The sequence below is a fragment of the Parambassis ranga genome, chromosome 13, assembly GCF_900634625.1.
Source record: "Parambassis ranga chromosome 13, fParRan2.1, whole genome shotgun sequence".
NCBI classification, from domain to species: Eukaryota; Metazoa; Chordata; class Actinopteri; family Ambassidae; genus Parambassis; species Parambassis ranga.
Genome location: NC_041033.1, coordinates 9,310,222 through 9,317,097, shown reverse-complemented (window position 1 = coordinate 9,317,097; position 6,876 = coordinate 9,310,222). Strand labels below are relative to the sequence as shown.

General features: G+C 39.7%; 1 long non-coding RNA gene across 1 annotated transcript; it reads left to right on the top strand.

The window, feature by feature from the left end:
• The first annotated feature begins 3,972 nt into the window (after positions 1-3,972).
• Positions 3,973-4,603, top strand: LOC114444370 (uncharacterized). Its single transcript, XR_003671550.1, has 3 exons — positions 3,973-4,152; positions 4,255-4,325; positions 4,527-4,603. It is a non-coding gene; the product is annotated as an uncharacterized LOC114444370 (long non-coding RNA).
• Positions 4,604-6,876: the final 2,273 nt, after the last annotated feature.

Here is a 6,876-nt window from a genome sequence, read left to right as displayed (position 1 = left end):
GCGGAGAGAGGGGCTGGCTCTATGGATCTGAAGCGTGTGTATCTGATCTGTGATCAGCCTGGCGACATCAAAGGCCCGCTCTCTCTCTCACTCACACACACACACCGAGTTCACCGTGTGTGATCAATAACAATGTTTCCATTCAGCTGGATTCACGTTGTGTTCAAAGATAAAAACAACTTTAAAAAAGACTTTGGAGCACAAACAATGGTCCGCAGTGTCATTCAGAGTCAAGTGTGACTGCTTTGTGTTTTATTTGTTACCTTTATCACATAAGTATTCTCCAAACATGCTGGACCCCGTATGAACTGCCACAGTTTTATTACATTTGTTAATGCAATATTCAATGGGCAAAAATCAAACAATTAGAAAGTGAAAAGAACATTAACATTATGTGCTACACATGTGACTCCAAAGATGAAAACAGTGAAAACAAAAAGAAAGGAAATATATAAACGAATGCTGCATACAATATTATAGGAAGGGTTTTATAATGTAAATATTAGACTGGATGTTTAAATAAAAAACAGCATAAATATGTCCTATAGAGGGCAGCACTGCGTCAGACTTACAGTACATGCAGGTCTGATCCAAAATAGACAAAGGTTAATTTCAGCTAAAACCCCAATCTGAATGACTACTTTAAAATTCTGGGTCCTTCTATTTAGGTTAAATGAAGACTAATCCATACTTTTTACTGCAATACCAAAATACATAGTGAAGTGCATGGCTGTACCACTTCAGTCAGACAAGCATGCTCAAACCTTCAGAATAAAACAGATTCACCGGTATTGCATGTTTTATGTTATTAATATGTTTTACTTTTGACTTGAACTGTCTGGGGTGGCACATGGTGCACACAGTGAGCTGCAGGTTTAGGGTTATGTTGTTAATGAGAACGTTTTCCTTTAAACAGTATATTTTCCAAAGTTTTTATTTGAAAGGTTGAAGGGTTATTGGATATGACAACTAATTATGCAAACAACACTAACACAAATAGTGCAAGTTCATACCCACCTCTGGTAAAAACCGGAGCTGTGTGCATGCTGCTGTGTGTCTGAACTGAGGCAAAAGCACAGAGGACAAAAGTTCAGCACTGCAGCAAAAGTGGCCAATTACTGTACATGTCAGGACATGTTGTGTATCAATTCCAGGGAACCTGTGTCTGTGTTGCAAATGTAATTATCTGCTCCTTATCTGCAGTGTAATACTAAGTTCAGTTTTTATAGACTTAATGCAGCAGGTGACAAATCTGTCACTAAGTCTGAGTTTAAGTCTTCTAAACTGTATATGCTCATTATTTTGAGTTTTGTTGTTTGTTATGACAGTTGTTCCACACTTTAATCCTTATGATAAAAACATCCTATTCCCTCTATAGTCACCATGAATTCATTCATGGAGGTCAGTTGGTGTCTGCATGTCACAGTGACACGGGTCCTCTAGCGGTGAGTAGACAGTACTGCAGGCAGACTCCTGTGTCCTGCAGGGGATTCAAACTTTGCTGTTGTCTCCATCTACTGGTTCATCAATGACAGCTGACATGTTACTTTGTTTATTTACTGTAGCCTGGAAAAAAATTCTAAAGCTTTAATTGTAAAGTTGTTGTTTTTCTATCCTCTATTCATTTTGATTATTTCAATTCTATTCTATTTGAAAATATATTATTAATGATTCTATTCTACAATAGCTTATTATAGCATGTTACACTTTTTTCAAGCATGCTGTATCATGAGAATATCTCATATTGATTGTAATAATGCATTTTCGATATTCTTAACATTTTATGGTTTTGCAATGACACATCCCCGTATATAGGAAGTAATCTTATTGTGATTTTTTCATGTAGCTAATCCATCTGTGGACTGTTCAATCATCTGCCAGGAGACTATCTATTCTAATCCATTTATTCCATATCAGTTTACATGCTCCACTGTATGACTGACCCACTCAAAGTAGCCTAGACATTTATATGTGTTCTGCTCCTTTCTGTTGTCCATCCCATAATTTGCTGGTGTGGTTTCTCCCACCGGAGCTTTATGCAGAACTGATGCTGCCACTTTAAGAGACCTGTGCGATAAAACCTGCAGTATGAAACTGTCCTCGGCTGTCAGATACGCACCCTGAGACTGGATCCACTTAAACTACCAGCCGGAAGGGTTCAGGTCAGGCAGCGGTCTGCTGGTGGGATCCTTCTGGTGAACTTCTCGCCTCCTCTGCGGTGCAGGAAGCAGGACAGGGATGCTGCGCGGATGCTGCTGTCTTTAATGTGAGTACCCTCCTCTCTCTCCAATGCGGCATTGAGATGTGGTGTGCTGTGGTGATGGGGAAGCAGGGTGTATTTTAAGCTCAAAGTATGTCTTTTAACAAATACAGTAAGAATACTGGCAGTGAATATTACTGGATTTACTAAATAAAAGTCTGCGCGGAGGGAAGGGTCTCCAGTATGGCCTTGGGCGAATGAAATCCTCGCACTCTGGTAAGTTTGACGTATTTTTTAAATCTACGGTTAGGGGCTTTTTGTGTAAGTTAAACAGTAGGACAACAATAATGTGTTTTTTTCTGTAAATGTTTGTGTTCAGTATCAGGTTCCAATGATGCCGCTGAGAGAGCAGGATTATATTTTAAGGTGCTGGGAGTCCTTGACTTTGAGGTGATGATGTCACTACGTAATCCTGCTGGTTTTGTCAAAAGCATTGCACCACACTGAGCGATGTTTTCTAAACATCACAGGGATGCTGAAGGAGTGCAAAAGGTGATCCGCTATGGTTAGGATCCAAACCAACCCAGCTAAATACGTGTTATTGAACAAAATAATCTGTCATATAATCTGGTTCATAGGATTTTAATCTGATATACTGCTTTATAATGTGGCTGATCAGCTGTACATGGACAGGCCCATGTCATGTCACCCACTGATTCTCTTCTACAAAGTTGATGTGCGCATCTTTGACTGCGCTGAAGCTCTATACAGACTGCAGTGGAGTCTGAGCTCCTTACTGACTGCAACTCCCAGAATTCAACAGCTCAAGGAACTCAGATTAGTCAAAGCAACGTAAGCTTCCATGAATGTGTTTGTACATATGCCAACCTTAACATTTACAGAGCTTAACCCCAACACGGTGCCAACCACTTTAACTGTAATCAATCCAAATCCTTAACTATAGCCTCATATAATAAAGTAAATGTTTAATATAAATAGCGTAAAATCATTTAAAAATTGAGATTAAGAGGATGATTTCCATTTTCTATTAAATAGTGATGCACAATTGATGATTGATGATGATTTTCAAATTTGATGAAATTTGATGTGTCCTTTTGTTGTATTCCCTTGTTATTCAAAACATGTAGAAATAACTGACTCTGAAAGAATTATTCAGAAGTTGTTGGAGACTGAAACACACCCAGAACATTAGTGGATATTGGATTTAAATCCAACATGCACCAGGAAGACCAAATTAATACTAATGTTGATGCTGTGTCTGCTCGCTAACAACTTTAGTCAACAATTAGCCTATATTTCAATATTTTCCAGCTTAGTGTTCATCTGCACTGCCCAAAAAAAATCAATTAATGCAGCTTTGACCCTTCAGCACAAATGGTCACAGTTCGGTAGGATGATTTCATGCCCATCCAGATCCTGGAAGTTTTCCAGCTGCCAGTCACTCACTCTGCAAAGCATCAATAGGTTACTTCCGGGACACTGTGCCAGATGAATAGGGCAGAGTGAGAGCTCTTGATTCTTCATAGTCTTTGCTCATAATGTGACTTTAATCGATATATATACATGAAGCCACATCAGGTGTGTACGGGTGTTGAGATTTACAGTATTAAAATATGCCTGGCACGAGGTTACGTCTGTGACTCTTAATACTTTGAAGAATCCTGTTAAGAGATTGATTCCACCATCACAACTGCGCATGCGCAGCAAAAGTGACCCTCATCAGTTTCCTATTTAAGTTACAGACATCAAAGTGAAGTAGCATTAGAGAAGAAAGTATATATGCCATAAATATTATGGCAACCTCGCAGATAAGCAACAGGATGACGTAGTTTGGCTTTTTGATGTTCCAGACGGGATTTAGGACGACGCGGAAGTGACGGGGGAGGGAACCCTCTCGCTTCGACTCCGCAGTCTTTGCCTCCTCGCGCAGTGTAATTCATTATTATTAGAACATCGCCTTTGAAGGAGTTAGTATGTAGTTGGAGGGAAACAACAATGTCACCTGCTATTGTTGATGTCGTTGTTGTTTCTAGGAACACCGGCTGCCGTGGCATGTGTCAGGTTTTTGAGAGGACCGGTAACGGCGCCCGCTGGACAGATACAAGTGAGTGCGGTTTGTTGGGATAACGCTCCTAAAGAGGCTAAACAAAAACAACCGGGCACCGGAGCTTCACTGCCTTTCAGCCACAGTCACAGCAACATGTTCATTTCATGTGTATAAATGTGGGCTTCTGCACTTTGCCTCGCTGTCACAGTGAGCGGGCAGGTGTTTGGAGAAAATAACGGGTTTCTTGTTTTACGACAGCCGTTTTCCGGGTGGAGTATTCCTGCGCTCAGAGAAGATAGTCCAATGAATGTGTGTGTGCTGGGACACAAAGCAGCAGCGACATGGCAAACTGTCCAGACCCGTGGTAAGTTTATTATTAGCTTTATCAATATGTAATATACAGTAACTGACAGCTCTACTGCAACACTTCACAGCTGATTAACAAAGTCATAACAGCATCTCTCAGGTTCTCTGCTGCAGTGTATCTGTCCTATACTTTACTGTCACAAGATTGTGTTGTTTTATCTGACTTTAATATGAACTGAGGAGCTTTTCACTCATCCTAGGCTACAGCTGGCTGCCACACCCACCCAGCTCTATTGAATGCACCACTGTGGACTTGGCTGCGTGGGTCCAGTGGCCTGCTGCTGCTGAATAAGCAGGAATATTGGAATAATCACTGTTAACATGTTGACAGGTTAACTTATAGCTGCTTACATAAGTGAAACATCCATGCTGTTCCCTTATATAGCAGCTCATTGGTGGAGTATTCATGGATGCAGAGTAGAAAATGATGATGGTGGCAGATGTAATGATGGGAGCCTTGTGAGTGAGTTTGAAGGTTTGAAGGGATCAATGATCTCGACCAGGACCATTGATACAACAATTTAAAAGCTTGATGTTTAGAGGATGGATGATAACACAGCTCTTGCTGTATGAGTTTGCAACTGTATCCTGAACATGTGTATATCCCAGTCCAGGTTCATCCTTATCCAAAACAAACAAGATGTTCTTAACAGGTTTTTAAGGCCTTCCCTTCAGGTGGAAACCTTTTAGGCAATATGAATACAGAAACACAGAGACTGTGACCATGTGTACAAGCTGTAAGAAAAGATAAACATCACATTCTGAATATGATCACAATATAGATCCTGATGTAAACACAATGCAAGTCAGACCTAAAATGACATTAATGATCCATTAACAGATGGCCCTGGTGAACTCTCACGTCTCATGTTTCTTTCAAACCTTGATCAATAGTGACTGTAAGCAAGACTCGTCTGTCCTCTACAGTACTGATCAAATTTGACACCTCATTTTAAATGCAGCTGAACTACACTCATAACCCCTGTGTGTAGTTTTGTCAGTGGAATTAGCTTTAATGTTACATGGAGTCTGAATAATTAGTAACATTTCTTCCTACAACTTATAATAAAAACTTGTAAATACCATATTGTGATTCCATAAACTCCCCTGATTAATTGATTCAATAGTATGTGATGGATCACTTGATCAGTTTCCTTAGGTTATGATGCAAATACTGAAAATTTGTTTTGTTCATGCTGCTTCTACAATTCTGGCCTCCATACAAAAACATGGATTCCCTTTCATTCACATGTTACATATACACATTTATACATGTATCACTGTCAGAAGTGTGTCATGCATATTTATTCATGATTAAACTATAGACGCTTTTTTCCTGTGTATTTTTCAGGTTGCCATGGGTGACAGTTCGTCATGAGTGCATTGGCCTGAGGTCCTACCAGGTCTCTCCCTGCACATCTGTTAAAGATGTCAAACAGTTGCTTTACGAGGAGACTAACCTCCCAGTCAAAGAGCAACGACTCACTCACAATGGGAGAATGGTGAGTGAGTGAGTTTTTGCCTCTAGGTAATGTCTGACGGTATTTTTTTAGTTCCTTGTTAACTCTGTAGAATGAGGTCAGTGAAATACTCAGAACCCATGTCTAATAATATCGGATTTATTGACCTGTTGCAGTTCATTCTCAATAATGTGTTCATAGATAATTGAGAACAGCAGAAAACATGCCTCTGGTAATGACGTCGTAACAACAACACAAAAAGTGTCACACTCATCTCAGCGGTTATCAGTGCCCCCATTGTTAGAAGTGCCACAGGTCTTGTGAGGTATAATGAGTTATTTTGTAAGCAGTTATTTGAGTCATTTTGTGTTTTTTTTGAGTCTTATGACAGATTAAAGCATGATGAAGTTAGTCTTTCTGCCTGTTTCTGTCTGTGTGAGCTTGTGTTGGATTCTGCTATGCAGTGTTAGCCTAAACTCTGTATCAGCTCAAATGATCTGACTCAAACTGTGTGAAGCATGACTAGACTGCTGCCTCTTCATCATAGTGCTTGGGACAATGCTTTGTTTTTCTTAGTACATTCCTAAATAAAAAAAATGTACAAATTCTGCACGAAAACAAGATTTAGATAAGAGATATATTTGTATCTACACAATCGTGTAACGGATGCATTTTAACAATTGTATCAATCAATAATTTTGATCAGTTAGTTCTTTGCTGTAAGCTTTTCTCTGGTGGTTGGTAATAGTTCAGATGACCTTGTGTCTTGGGGCTCAGCTGAT